Genomic DNA, 15,838 nt, shown 5'->3' with positions numbered 1-15,838 from the left:
AGAATTGAAACATCATATTGGTAGATTTTTTCCTGAAATGGTCTTCTCCATCTCTTTAGATTAATTTTGTTGTGAAGTTCATTTTTTAGATATTAGAATAGCTAAACCAACTTGCTTCTTGGATTTATTTGCTTGAAAAATATTTTTCCAATCCTTTACTTTTAGGTAATCTCTTACCTTTGATATTTAGGTATGTTTCTTGTGTGCATCAGAAGAATGGATCCTGTGTTTTTATACATTCTATTAGCCCATGTCTTTATTGGGAAACTGAGTCCATTGATATTGAGGGATATTAATGATCAGTGATTGTTCATTCCTATTATTTTATTGGTGGTGGTTGTAGTGGTAGTGTGTGTGTGTGTGTGTGTGTGTGTGTGTGTGTGTGTGTGTTTTCCTTCTTTGTGTTTTGCTAGTATATGTATTGCCTGTGTGTTTGTGGGTGTAGTTAACCTCCTTGGAATTAAGTTTTTTTTTTTTTTTTTTTTTTTGGTTTTTCGAGACATGGTTTCTCTGTGTAGCTTTGCACCTTTCCTGGATCTCGCTCTGTAGACCAGGCTGGCCTCAAACTCACAAAGATCTGCCTGCCTCTGCCTCCCAAGTGTTGGGATTAAAGGCGTGTGCCACCATTGCCCAGCTCTTTTAGTACTTTCTATATGGTTACGTTTGAGGATAGATATTGTTTAAATTTGATTTTGTCATGAAATATCTTGTTTTCTCCATCTATGGTGATTGAAAGTTTTGCTGTGTAAAATAGTCTAGGCTGGCATTTCTGTTCTCTTAGAATCTTCAAGATGTCTCTCTGTCCAGGCCCTTCTGGTTTTCAGTGTGTTCATTGAGAAGTCAGGTACAATTTTAATAGGTATGCCTTTATATGTTACTTGCTCTTTTTCACTTTCAGCTTTTAACATTATCTTCCTTTTCTGTGTGCTTAGTGTTTTGATTGTTATGTGGTACGAGACTTCCCTTTCTGGTCCAATCTATTTGGTGTTCTCTAAGTTTCTTGGACCTTTATAGGCATGTTCTTCTTTAGGAAATTTTTTTCTCTGATTTTTTTTAATAAAATATTTTCTGGACCTTTGAGCTTGGATTCTTCTCCTTCTTCTATTCCTATTATTCTTAGATTTGGTTTTATCACAGTATTCCAGACTTGCTAGATGTTTTATATCATAATTTCTTAGATTCAACACTTTTTTTTGGCCAATGTAGCAATTTCTTTTATTGTATTTTCTACACCTGAGATTCTCTCTTCCATCTCTTGTACTCAGTAACTCTAGCTTCTGTAGTTCCTGCCTACTTGTCTAGAATATCCATTTCCAGGATTCCCTTGATTTGGGTTTTCTTTATTGTTTCTGTTTCCATTTTCAGGTCCTGAACAGTTTAATTCATTTCTGTCACCTATTTGTTTTTCTTCATTTTCTTTAAGGGGTTTACTCATCTCCTCCAATTGTTTGTTGTGTTTTCTGGTCTTGGTCATTGTGGCCTGGATTTCGGCAGTTTCTGTGACCTCTGATCCAGTAGGCAGTCTCTGTCCAAGTTTTAGGTTGGACTTCTGGATGCTAGTTTGGCATTTGATGCAGCAGGTTGTCTCTGCCTGAGTTGGTGGGTGGAAAATGGTTTGGAGGAGGAGAGAGGTGATTTGGGGCACTGAGTGAGTGGAGGAGGTCTCCTGGTGGGCCACCTATCTGTGGTTTCTGGCAGCTTGTGTGGTCTCTGGTCCATCAAAGAGTCTCTTCTTGAGTTAGCCTATTTTTTTGTTTGTTTGTTTGGTTAGTGGGTTTTTTTTTTTTTGGTTTTGTTTTGTTTTTGGCTAGTTTGTCTTGCACCTATTTGTTCCAATATCATGGTTTGTATCAGTTTTCTGACTGACATGGCCTGCACCTGTTCTTCTGACTGACATGGTCTGCTCCTGGCAGTGGAAGTGTGTCTTTGTTAGGGCCTGGAGAAATCAATTGGGGCTAGGGTGGGAAGGTGACAGTGGAATGGGTGTTTTGAACCAATTCTAGAGTGGTGCAGTTCAGCCAGCAGTTGGACCACTCTATATTCTGCTCTCTATAAATGTATATAATATGTATAATACCAATAATTCAATATCCTTAACAACCAGCACACGAACTCACATCCCTACCTGAAGGAATGCTCACTAGGAGTTATTCATGCCAGTATCTGTCTCCATAGCACTAAGCCTGCTTGTACCTGTATTGCTAAATTTCCAAATGAAAATACCATCTATAAACTACAATAAAATTAGAGTGAATTTTATTGCTAAGCAGCCTCTGTCCCTTCACTTCTTACTCTCTTATTATATCTATGAAAAGCTTTCTATTTAACTTTAAGTTTTATTGTGCTTTTCTCTAAAGCTTAAGTTTAAATAAATAAAGTCTATCAGGAAATAATCACAGTTTTTTGGTTCTTTACTATTTCTTGTGTAGTGATTTTTTAGTTATTTTGCATAACATTTATGAAATCATACTTATTATTTACCTCTTCTTTGGTGGACTAAATTGCCAATGGTCACTTTTTTTTGTAATCTGTGGTACTTTCTGAGGCTTTTACTTTTATAACTGTAACTGTTCTGTTGTTCTATATTATACATTGTCTTTATAAAATACAAATATTTCATCTGTATCAAATACTTTGCTATTGTAAAATGTATAATTATGTGAGAACCATGAATAAAAAAATAAAGATTAAATAAAATTAAAGATAAAACCAGAGAAACTGGGAATAGACTTTAGGTCTGTGTAATCAGGTCATAATTAGGTTATCAGAGTCCTGGTGGACACAAAGAAGAGTGTAGGATTAAAATATATATAATTAGTTGAAGTGGTGGGGGGAGAATGTCCACATAGGCTCATGTAGTTGAATAGTTAGACCCAAGTTTGTGGAGCTATTTAGGAAGGATTAGGATATGTGGGTTTGGTGGGAAAGGTATGCCACTGGGGTGGGCTTTGAGATTACAGAACTGATTTCCTGTAAGCTTTCTTTCCTTCCTATGTGTATATAAAGATGTCCACTCTCAGCTTTTCTTTAGCACCATTATCTGCCTGCCTACCTGCCTACAGCCAGGCTCTGCATCATGATGGTCATGAACTCTAACTCTCTGAAACTGTGAGCCCCAAATTAAATGTTTTCTTTTATAAGTTGCCTGGACATGAAGTTTTTTTTTTTTTTTTTTTTTTAAATCACAACTATAAAAAATAAGCTAAGACATGGTTTCCATATTTGGAAAATGTGATGAACTCATAAATTCACAAAGATGATTTCATTCTGAATGGAAATACTCTGACAAATTCAACGGAACCATGCTGTGGGCTTGGGTGGGGAGGGGGAGGAAAACATAGGAAATAAACCTGTTTACCTGTTAAGAAAAGCCAGAAAAACTTCTAAAAGTAGATATTTCATCCTCACAAGTCAATGATGCCAGAAAGAAGAAAGCATAATTTTTATGCAGGAAATAAATCATAAAAGGAATTTATAGTTCAGCATTCTACCTGCAGTGAGAACATGCAGCAGAAATGAGAGGAAAGACAGATCTCTCAGATAAAAAGAAGTGAGCAGGCTGTTGTTAGACAGATTCTGCCAAAGGAACAGAGGAGAGAAACTCTCTTCCTCTACAAAGGAAGTAATGAAGAAGGCATTTCCAGAGAAAGGGGGAAACAGTGGGCAGTGTAAGTGCACACTGGTCCAGGAGATGCTGTGGGAACTTAGGCACAGCTGGAGCACCAATTGGCTTCTGTAGCTGGAGAGTTTTCTCTCCGGATTCCACCAAACCCCGGCAGTCCCACAAAATAAACACACAGACACTTATATTATTTAAACTGTTTGGTCTAATGGCTCAGGCTTCTAGCTATCTAGTTTTTACATCTTAAATTAATCCATTTCTATAAATCTATACCTTGCCACATGGCTCATGGCTTACAGGCATTTTCTCACGCTGCTTGTCATGGTGGATGGCTGGCAGTGTCTCCTCCCACCTTCCTGTTCTTTCTGTTCTCCTCTCTGTTAGTCCTGCCTATACTTCCTGCCTGGCCACTGGCCAATCAGTGATTTATTTATTGACCAATCAGAGCATTTAACATACAGACCATCCCACAGCAGGCTTCATTCAGATAAGTAAAGGAAAGGTTTTGAGATCATTAGGCTATAAATGCAGAAAGATACAAGAAAAGATGGGAAAATATCCTTGTGCATTTCAGTAAAACGTGTGAAATGTTAACATCATGAAACTGAAGTAACTTTGTACACTTAGTACTAGCACTAAAATAGTCATATGATATTAACATATATATAGCATTTATATTATACACAAACACACATATATATATACATATATATATGTGTGTGTATATATATATATATTCAAATCTATGTGGATACACGAAAATAGAATAGAAAATGAACAATGTAGCTGAGTACGATGGTTCACATCAGCCAACTTATCCCTTGTGAAGTATTGGGTGGTAGGGAAGGAGGATCAGGAATTCAAGGTTATCTTTGACTATGGAGAAAATTTAGGAGGTACTTAATTTACAGGAGGCTCTACCTAAATAAAACACAAGGGGAGGTTCAAAAATATTATCCAAGCATTGATCAAAAAATTAAAAATTATAGCAATGTTAATATTAGTATAATTACAATGAGGAAAGTAGTACATTAAAATGATAAAAGGGATAATATTTAAAACTATCTCAAAATGAAAGAGGGTACCCACTTTACAACCTCTGACCCCTGCATATGCAGCTTGGAAAACACCTACATCCCCACATAACATACCTTAAACACAAACACAAGCACATGATTATTTTAATGAGGAAAACATACACAGATTAAATTCTAATGCTTTTTTTTTATATGCTAATAAATCACCTTAGCAAACACTGCTTGACTGGATAGCAAGGTATAATGGCACACTCCTGCAGTCCCAGCACACAGAATGCTGAGATAGGAGGATTGCAAATTTGACATGAGTCTCAGCCAAATAGCTTGTACCAAATATAAATAAAATAATTTATTATTTATAAATATAATTAATGAATTAGAATCTCAATTTTTATATATAATAGTAATATAATTTTGGTTTCGAGGATTAGGAAATAATATCTCCTGGGAGGATATGATAATGTCAACTGCTATTGGAAATGGCTAAACAACTTCATTGAGTTTACTAGACACTTCAAACCCAAACTGAAATCAAAATAAAAACAACAACAACGATAATTAAAAAAAAACACAAAAACAACTACTACTAAACACCCAAGAAGCCAGCTCTGAGCAAACTCCTGGAGTTCATGATTACTTTGACTCATTTCCAAGCATGTTTCTCAAAAATTTCTCTTTATAAAGAAAATATAGCCGGGCGGTGGTGGCACACACCTTTAATCCCAGCACTCGGGAGGCAGAGGCAGGCGGATCTCTGTGAGTTCGAGGCCAGCCTGGTCTCCAAAGTGAGATCCAGGAAAGGCACAAAGCTACACAGAGAAACCCTGTCTCGAAAAACAAACAAACAAAACAAACAAACAAAAAAATAAAGAAAATATATTTTACATATATGTACATTTTGTCAGCATTTGTACATGCACAACACATGTATACAGTGCCCATAGTAGCCAGAAGAGGGTAACATCCCCTGGAACTGGAGTTCCAGAAGGTTATGTGGCACAGCCATATCTGAATGTAATGGCAGAAGCTATAAAGCTAGCACAGCAGTTTGACAAAGATCCAGCAGAGCTGTGACACATGATGGCTGCCACACCATCTTTGGTTTTCATCTCCACCTGTTGTATAATTGGAGTACTTTTAATATTTGTACAATTTAGGAATATTAGATTGATGGAAAATTCCTATGAATCATTTATACCTTCTCCCAGGAATGCTGCTTCTAAGCTTCTTCAGGAAATTACTGAACATACTATTACCCCTGCTTTTAGGGAGATGTCCTTATCTATTTGAAGGTCTTCCTTATGCCTTGGAGGTTGTGACACATAAAGAAGCCAGAGGTCTCTTCATGAGGCTATTAGATATACTTAAAACATCTCTCCCTGTACTTACACAGGAACAAGATATTCAAAACAAAGTAAACTCAAAAAGATCAACAAGATTCGGTGGGCTAGAGGAGTTGTCCACAGTTCAGATTACAAGCCTCTTTCTACTGTACACTCAAGACAATTATGTGGCACACAACTCTGCCCTACATAGAGACATATTGATGAGCAAAACATGGAGTGGAAAGATGATAAAAGTATGAGGTGTCAGGTCCCCACTCTCTTAGAAAAGTTAGCTCATGCAGAGCCACTATAATGTCATATGACCAAGGAACAACAGAATGCCAGGATTAGATATATAGACAAATTCTATTAAGATATAAATGTGAACATTGGTTGTATTGTGCCCGAATTTGAATAATAACTGCAGCAGCTTTGGCCTGAGGATTTTTCCTGAGCACTCTGACCACTAAGAGTTAATAATACACTGGTTGGAACATGACAAAATGCCCAGGGTGGTTGAAGATTTTTGTTTTTGTCTAGTGTCCTTGAAGCAACCAAAGCTACTAGCCTAAGAACAGGCTGTCATATGCCTCTAGGTTCTCAAAAATTGGGTTATGGAGTTAATGAGTAAGAATGTTAACTCTGTTTATTAATGATGTCAAAATTTGAGGGAAAATGATTGGAAATGATCACTCTGTTCTGTCATAGTTTATCAATGATGACTAAAAAATGAGTAAAAAGAAGTGAAACACATCTCTAAAAACAACAGTAGATCTGGGTAGGGAGATATTGGCATATGAGTCTTTTATGAGAGTTGTAGTTGGTACATTTATACACAATCTCCCACAAGCTCCCAAGTACATGTTTGCAGCCACAAAACGACTCACCATCACTGTGAAGCATGTCTGGGCAAAATGCAATACATCCACAAAGATTTCTTCAGTGGAAGGGATATAGGATACTGGGCAAGAGTTGGCTATGTATTTTTTTTAATTATATGACTATGAAGTAAGCAAAAATTAAGCTTTGGGGATTAATTTTTTCATCGATGGGTTGGAGAGAGGACTTGGACTATAAAGAACTGATAGTTACTGTGGTGGACTGAATAAAAATAATCCCCATATAAACAATGGAAGTGGCATTATTGGCTGTGTAGCCTTGTTGGAGGAAGTGTGTCACTGATGTTTCAGAAGCTCAAACCAAACCCAGTGGCTCACTTGCTCTTTCTGCTGCCTGCTGATCCAAAAGTAGAACTCTCAGCTACCTCTCCAGCACCATGTATACCTGCATGCCAACATGCTTCCTACCTTGATGATATGTGCATCCCTGCTATGAAACATAATTATCAGTTTCTTTCTCATGTTAGATACTATGATTGTGGTTTGATAACTAGAAGTTGAAAAATATGTAACAATTACATTTCATGTAAGTAGTATAAGAAGGAAACTGAAAAAGTGGCAGTCAATTGTAAAAGAATCTCTGATGCGATCATTGAGTAAGGAGACAATATTCTTTGCATTTTTACATGCTGTTGCCATACAGTCTCTGATCATCAAAGTAAGAGATAAGCAACATCGTCAAATATTGGTAATCCTCTTAAGGTTTAAATGAAATTAATAAGGTAAACAATATACTGTTTTAGATGTCAGAATGTCCTTTTAAAACTAGCATGGAGATGACAAAGAAAAACACATTTTCATATGCTAAACCTTGAAAGGTTTATTATTACAATCAATCCATGTGAGTCTATTAAATGGGTAACAGAATTTATTAAGATATAAATTGAGGAAATACACTCACAAATACAGAACGGAGTAGACAGCTGAAATAGTCCTCTGATCTGACCAGGAGCAAATCCACATTGTAGACAGAAGCAGGGAGAAGGGGCATGTGACCCTTCTCCCTTCCCTTATAAGAGTTCACATACAATGGCAGGAAGCACCACCTCCTTTGGGCCCTAATGCCCAAGGTCATTGGTGGAGCAAATATCACTATAGTTTATTATTTTCTTTTAGTGGCTTTCAAAGCACAAATATTGGAACACATAGTTTTTAATATTATATCACTTGGTTTTCAGGATGTAATCTGTTTTTGCTTTTTAAATATTGTAAGAAGGGAGTTACACATAGCTTAGGCTGTCCTTGAACTCACTATGTAGCCAAGGATTGCCTTGAACTCCTGATCTTTTTGTCTCCTACTCTGGAGTGCTGGGATTGAGGCTATACATTACTATATCAGGTGTATGTGCTCCTGAGGACCAAACTCAGTGTCAGTTGTGTGCTATGCAAGCCTTCTCCTCACTGAACTGTATTTTCTGCACGTTTGAGACATGATTTGGATCTAATTCTTTGTCACTATAATATCTCAGGATTTTTGTCAGACCTGTATTATGTAATTGTAGACAAAGTTAATTGTATATATAATGTGATTTTAATATATGTATTAATGTGAGTCTTACAGGAAACAAACACAAAGTTCCTCACAATATCTGAGAAAGAGAATGTACCCAAACACAAACACTCACTAGCAAGGAAAACAGAAGTTTTCAGTTGTTATGACAAAACAGATACATTTCAAAAGAAGTAATAAATCATAAGACTGTAGGGAAACTTCGGTTCACATCTTCGACAATTTCATTTTTCAGGTGATGAAACCAAGATGTCTGTCTTCCTGAGCTATCGGTGCAGACAGTCCTGAAATAGTGAGAGCAGCAGTGTTAGGCTTAGGTCTGTGTGGTCTGGGGGAGGGGGTTTCTCCTCAGAGATCAAGTTGTCTGATGAAGTAATAAGAAAAAAAGAGACATATTAAGGTTGTCATGGAGGCACCTAGCTCATCATTTCCTATTTTGATTTTATACTGTAAAGGAGTTTCACCTTTTATATGCATTGCTTTTGACTGTGGGAATAAGTAGTGATATAAAAAAAAATTACAGATTATTATGTCACTATCTCGCTTAGATCTTCAGATTCATGATTGAAACATTATCTGATTCACTTCAAAACTAAACCACCTATTTAAAAAATTTGTCTTAACTCCTTTTCTTCCTCCCTTCCTTTTTCTCTCTCCCCCCATCTGTCTCTCTCTTCCCCCTGTCTGTCTTCATAAATCATGATAGATAGGTTGATTGATTTTTAATGTTTTAGTTGAGGTCTCACACTATATGCCAGGCTGGCCTAAAAGTGTTTAAGTCATACACTGTATGCCAGGCTGACCCAGAAGTGTTTAAATAACCAAACATGACCTTCAACTTCTGGTTTGCCTGCCTCTCTTTCCTGAATGATGGGATTGCAGGTGTGTACCATGATACTTGGTTTGAACAGTTTAGGAGGTATATTAGTCATGGTTCTCTAGAGTATCAGAACATATGGAATGAATCTTTTTATATATGAATAGATAGGGGACTTATTAGAATGGTCCAGCTAATCCAACAATGCTTGGCTATGAATGAAAAGTCAAAGAATGTAGCAGTTGCTCAGTCCAGGAGGCTGAATATCTCAATTGGTCTTTAGCATATGCTGGAATCCTGAAGAAGTAGACTCTAAAGCCAGTGGAGGAATGGACTTCGTAGCAAGTAGACAACAAAGAGGCAAAGAGCGGAGAGCTTCCTTCTTAGCTTCCAGCAGATGGCATGGCCCAAATTAGTTTGATTAAAGATATGGATTAAAGGAATCATTTAATATCCTACCTCCTACTTCAAATATCCAGATTATAAGTAGATCTTCCCACTTCAAATAAAGCAGAAATCCCTGACTGGTGTGCCTTCAATTTGGGGGATTTAGTTAATTCCAGATGTATCAAGTTGACAAAAAATAGTAGCCCCACAGGGAGATTGAACCCAGAGCTTCATGTAGACCAATAAAACACTCTACCAACTGAGTTGCTTCTCCAGCCATAGACTGTATTTTTTAGTGTTTTAGTGTTAATAGGTTGCATGTGTCTCATAATCTTATCTACTGTTTACAGATTATCTACCACATGGTTGCATTTTTTGATAATTTACAATAATTCTTTGTTTTTCTGTGGTGGCAGTTACACTGTCTTCTTTCATTTCTGTCTTTCAGTCTTCCCTCTTCAGTTAATCTAGTCAAAATATGTGAACTATGTCTTGTTTCGTTTTGTTTTGTTCAAGACAGGGTTTCTCTGCATTGTTTTGGTGCCTGTCCTGGACTTCACTCTATAGACCAGGCTGGCCTCCAACTCCCAGAGATCCACCTGGCTCTGCCTCCTGAGGGCTAGGATTAAAGATTTGCACCACCATTGCCTGGCGACTATGTCCTTTTGTAGTCCTATAACCTAGTCTTTTTGAGCTGTTTTGTTGTTTTGCCCACTGCTGTATTTCTCCTCTGCATATTTTTGTTCTTTTATGGACTTTGAGCAAGCTATTTTTCTTCTTTTTCTAGAGTTTTGATATATAAAACATCATCTACTTTGAGATGAACTCTAATAGACCTATTTCTGCCACACTCTTGTGGTTGTTGTTGGTTTGTTTTTGACACATTATTTGTTAAGGAAGAGAATATTTAACTAGTTAGTCTATTTCCCAGTCTTCATCTTTCCCACCTTTCTTATATTTTTCTTCCTCCTCCCCCTCCTTCTTTTCTCCTCTTTTCCTGGTTTCATGCCACTGTAACCTGAAAGATACATGGAATAATTTCAGTTTTCTCAAGACCTTACTTTGGGCCTAAAATAAGGAATATACATATATCATTATACATGTGCTTCAAAAGAATATATATTCTGTTATCATCAAATACAGTGTCTATATATGTTTATCTATCATGTTTCTGTGTTGATTTCCTGTCTAGATATGTTCATCATTGAAAGTAGTTACTGCATTTCCCTGTTTTTATTGTATTTTAGTATACTTCGGTACTATCAACACCTGCCTGGTATAATTGTAGTGTGGCAATGTGTGAGTATACATTTTTGATTATTCACAATTCATTTTCATCATTACATTAACAAACACTTTTGTTTTATTTCAGAAATACTGAAGTAATTCATATCTCCACTGTTAGTTAATGTACTTCGTTTTGGTTACATTTTAATTTAATATAGTAATTTTTCTGGCACTTCATTTTAGGGTGTGTGTGTGTGTGTGTGTGTGTGAGAGAGAGAGAGAGAGAGAGAGAGAGAGCACTAGAGAGCAAGCAAGCACTTCCACCCTAACTAAACTACTTTGCATTAGGCTCCCTACCCCCTCTTCCTGAGTACTGACTTCCCTTCTGAATGCAGGATTTTTACTTCTGTTGTACCTGATTCCTTAACGACCTTCTTATAATTTTAATATGATTTTGTGTCATGATTATCATGGGACTTACTTACACGAATTTCTAATATGGTAGAGTTTTTTTCAATTTATAATTAGTGATTTTCCTAAGCAATCTGAAAGTTCTCTTCCTGCAACTTTCTTATATACTACTTCTTTTATTTCACTGCTTCCATTATCTTCTTTTTGTCTCATGTCCGAGGTTGATTAAACACACTGAGGGACTTTGTTTGTGTTGAATCTGATTGGAGATCCTTGATCTTCCTGTGGCAGTATATTTACGTTTGGTAAAACAAGGGGCTTCTGCTGCTTCTTCCATCAGTTTTTAAACTCTCTGTCTCTAATGTCTTAATCTACCACACATCAGATACTAGCTTTTCTTCTTTTTATTTCATAAATACTAAAGCTTCCTGTAACACGAATTGCTAGATGGACTTATTAATAAAAACAAACCCAGAACCAGGTATTGGAGTGAATGCTGAAAGATCAGAGAAACAGAACAAGCCACAGCCACCTCACCTCGCCAATTCCTCAGCTGATCCTGTTTCCTCAGACTGGAAGCCTCTGAGTCCTCATCCAAATGGATCTCAGCTGAACTGTTACTAAAAGCCTAAAAGCTTAACCTGCTTAGTTCCTGGTCCTCACGCCTTATATACCTTTCTGCTTTCTGCCATCACTTCCTGGGATAAAAGGCATGTGTCACCATGCCTGGCTGTTTCCAGCGTGGCTTTGAACTCACAGAGATCTGACTGGATCTCTGCCTCTGGAATGCTAGAATTAAAGGTGTGTGTGTGCCACCATTTTCTGGCCTCTATGTCTGTCTAGTGGCTCTTCTATTCTCTGAACCCATATAATTTTATTAGTGTGCAAAATATATGGGGAACACAATATCACCACAGCTTCCTTTACTACTTCATAATTTTTCTCCTCTAATTAAATATTCTGAATACTTTGTCTTAATTTCTTTCTATATTCTTCCTCTAAGTCAGCTCTCCTGTTAATGGTTAACATAAATTTTCCCTCATTTAATACATTTTCAGCTCATAATGTAATCTCACACTTTTACTACTATTGTCTAGAATGTACTGTAGGACCTTTCTATATTTTCATGGTTTCCTCTGTTTCCTAAAATACTTTTAAGTTCTTCTTAGGGAAGTGTGTGCTAAGATTTGGGTGAAGTTGGCACTGATGTTTCATTGTGTTTTTTTAGTGCTCATATGCCCCTGTGTTTTCATTCATCCTCTTCCTCTGCTTGTGTTGCTGTAGAAACATTTTGCAGATTTTATAAGCAATTATGGCAAGAACTTTTGTTCATGGTGATGGTGGTAGTGGTGTGTGGGGTATAGTGAAGAAAACATTTAACTGAGAAGCTGTATTTCTGATACCAATGGAGGCACCAAATTTGTAGAATTTTCACAACTCTTGTTAGCTGAGTGAGGTCAGTATTGATTTAAGGTGGACTGTTTTTGTGGCATAATTGGATGTCTGAATCAGTGGCAAGTGTTGTTTTGGTCCTTGGTGATGATGACTACTAAACTATATAAACTATGTACAACCTACTTTTCTCCACCTGAAGAAGCCATGTTTGAATGGCTGACTCTTGACACATTAAAGAGATCATGAACACCATTCCATCAGTATCTGTATAGGTGCTAATGACACAGCTGATGTCTAATTTCCAGAATGCATAAAGATATTGAAGTGATGGAGCTGAGATGGTGTCTTAGTTAAGGTTCATACTGCACTAAAGAGACACCGTAACCACAGCAACTCTTAAAAAGGAAAATATATATTTGGGGCTGTCTTACAGTTCAGAGGCTTAGTTCGTTGTCATCATGGTGGGAAGCATGGCAGCACACAGGCAGACATGGTATTGGAGAGGTAGATGGAGCTGAGAGTTCTAGATCTTGATTGGCAGCTTTGATTTTTTTATTTATGTAACTGTAAAACCAAATTAATCTCTTTTCACATTGGAACATGTTGTTTGGCATAATTTTAACCCATGTTAGCTCATATTTCAATAACAAACTATGTTATTACCATTGAGGTGAAATCTGTGTTTTATATCAAAATGGTTATTCTTAAGTTACCATCTACTATTTTTGTTTTGATGCATGCAGCAACATCAGTTCCTCTACCTCAGCCTTTACCTTTTATGATGCTTGCAATTCATAAATCTTGGCTGTTGATTTTCCTTCTGGAACGATCTGGAGAAATTTGACAATGTGATCAAAGGGTATTTTCCACTCTAAAATATTTACAGGAAAGTCTTCTCTCAACAACCCTCCCAGTCTGGGTTGGAAAATGCATGAAGACCAGAGCAAGCACAGACTTTAACCCGTTATTTTGTGTTATTGTTTTCTCACACACACAAGGATTCAGAACCTGTAGAGTGGAGATATTTTTATGATTGATGTTCAATTACACTGTTTAAAAACAAGCCTACCCTGTGCCCAATTCTTTACCCATTAAATGGAATTCAATCAAAGCATTTTATAGGACTTTAGCAAAGAGTATTCTCATGACTTCCTTTGCTGTGATTGCCAGATCACTCCTTATCTTGGCTGCCTCCCATCATACTATCCTCTATCATCTCTCTCTTTTCTTTACAAGAGTATCTTTGTTACTATTTATGTACAGAACTGCCTTATTGGTGCTTGTGTCCACCCACCTCCCTATCTAAACCCCAAAGCCTCACAATGTCTTCAAACCTTCCTCAGGTTTTAGAATTGTAAAACTCCCACATGGAAATAAAAAGAAAGAAACATAAGTGCTAACAAAATATTGCTGAGTTGGCAAAGTTACTGGAGGATTTATAGACGTTTGTTTATGTGTGACATTAAGATAAAAACCGTGGAAACAAAGAATGACATAAAGGCTATACTGGGCAGTAGATTTCACTCTCAAAACAAATATAACCAAAGTCATAAATTATTTAAAATCCTGCTGAGAAAACAGAAATGAAAATAGCTTCTTAAATCATATTTTTCAACTTATTTTGAAGCATAAAATAGCACATTAAAACTGCAAAACCTATATCACAGGCATAGCTGAACAATATGTATCAATCCTCATATATAGGCAGATATTAGTAATAATGTCATTATACTCACATTTGGAAGTCATATCAGAAACTGCCTATTTGGTTATGTATTTCCTCCTGTTTTTACATTGCCCCCAAATAAATGCTTGCCTCAGATTGCTGTTGTTTTTAGAGATGTATTCACACCCTGCAGCATCAGCGCCTTCCCTGGCAGCTCCGGAGAAGGTAGCAGAGGTATTCATTATTTGTGCTGCTGTCTTAGGTCCTGTTTGCCAGTGTCATGCTCTTTACTTGGCTTTAATTTCAGTTTCTTCTGTTACTGTCTGAAAGACAATTAAATAAGAAATAAACAAATGAGGAACTATGAGAAAACTAATTACTAAAAATAAGAATAGGATGGTTGTGAGCCTAGAGTTGAATTAAGCATTTCAGAAAGGCAGAAAATCACTAATTTTAAAAGATCAGTCAATAAAGAATATTGGCTGTTTTTCTCTCACTCTTCTACATCTATGTGTGTGGAGGGTAGAAGATTGACTACTGGGAAATGATCCTTTAAACTGCAAAAGTTCCAGGAATGTCAGAGAATGTGTACAGATAGAGTCACCACCTAATCAGATGGATTAGTGGACACAAGACAAAAATCTAGCAAACGTACACATAATTACTGCATGGGATTAATTCATTAATTCATATCGATAACCACCATAAATTTGTATTCCCTTATGAAGATCTGTTTTACCCATATCATTCATAAATAAATTACATTGGTTGATATTCTCTAGATGAGTGCATACTCTTACCACAGTAGATTTACATCTGGATTGTCTTTGAATGCTGTTGATTAAAAATGCTTTTATTTTGATGATACGTATTACTGATTATTGATCTTGGTAAACCACTGCATGTAAGATGGTGGCTTAATGATCAGTCTTTGAAGGAAATTTGTTTTATTTTAATATTCAAACGAAATTTGTCTACTATTGACTGACACTGAATATAATGAAGTATGATGAGTAACAAAAAACAATGGTATCAATATTTGAAATCTAGAAAGATGCTATATTATTTCTCCAAGGACAATTAAGATTTCAGATAGAACTAATTTTGATAATCAATTAATAATATGAAATTGAAATTGACTACTATTATCAATAGTCAGCCTGGTGCATTTATCCAAATTTATAAATATTCAAGAGGGAGGAGGAATGAGATGGAAAAATAATAAAGTTTTCAGTTCTGGTGATTGAAGAGTCAGCTATGAGGCAAGAGGTAATGACACCTCCAGGACATGGAAACTGAGAGTTCTCTACATGTTTAGAAAGGAACCCAACCATTCCAACATCTTAGTATTACCCTGTGAAACTCGTAGCAGCCTCTACACGTTTAGAAAGGAACCCAACCCTGCCAACATCTTGGTATTGCCCTGTAAAACACATAGCAGCCTCCCGAACTCTAGATCTTTAAGGTAACACATCGATGTTAGTTTAACTGAATAACTTTGTAGTTTGTGGTGTAATAGCAATAGAAAGCTTAAACCTGTGC

This window comes from Peromyscus eremicus, chromosome 6, assembly GCF_949786415.1.
Source record: "Peromyscus eremicus chromosome 6, PerEre_H2_v1, whole genome shotgun sequence".
Lineage (NCBI taxonomy): Eukaryota > Metazoa > Chordata > Mammalia > Rodentia > Cricetidae > Peromyscus > Peromyscus eremicus.
Note: the sequence above shows the minus strand (reverse complement) of the source record.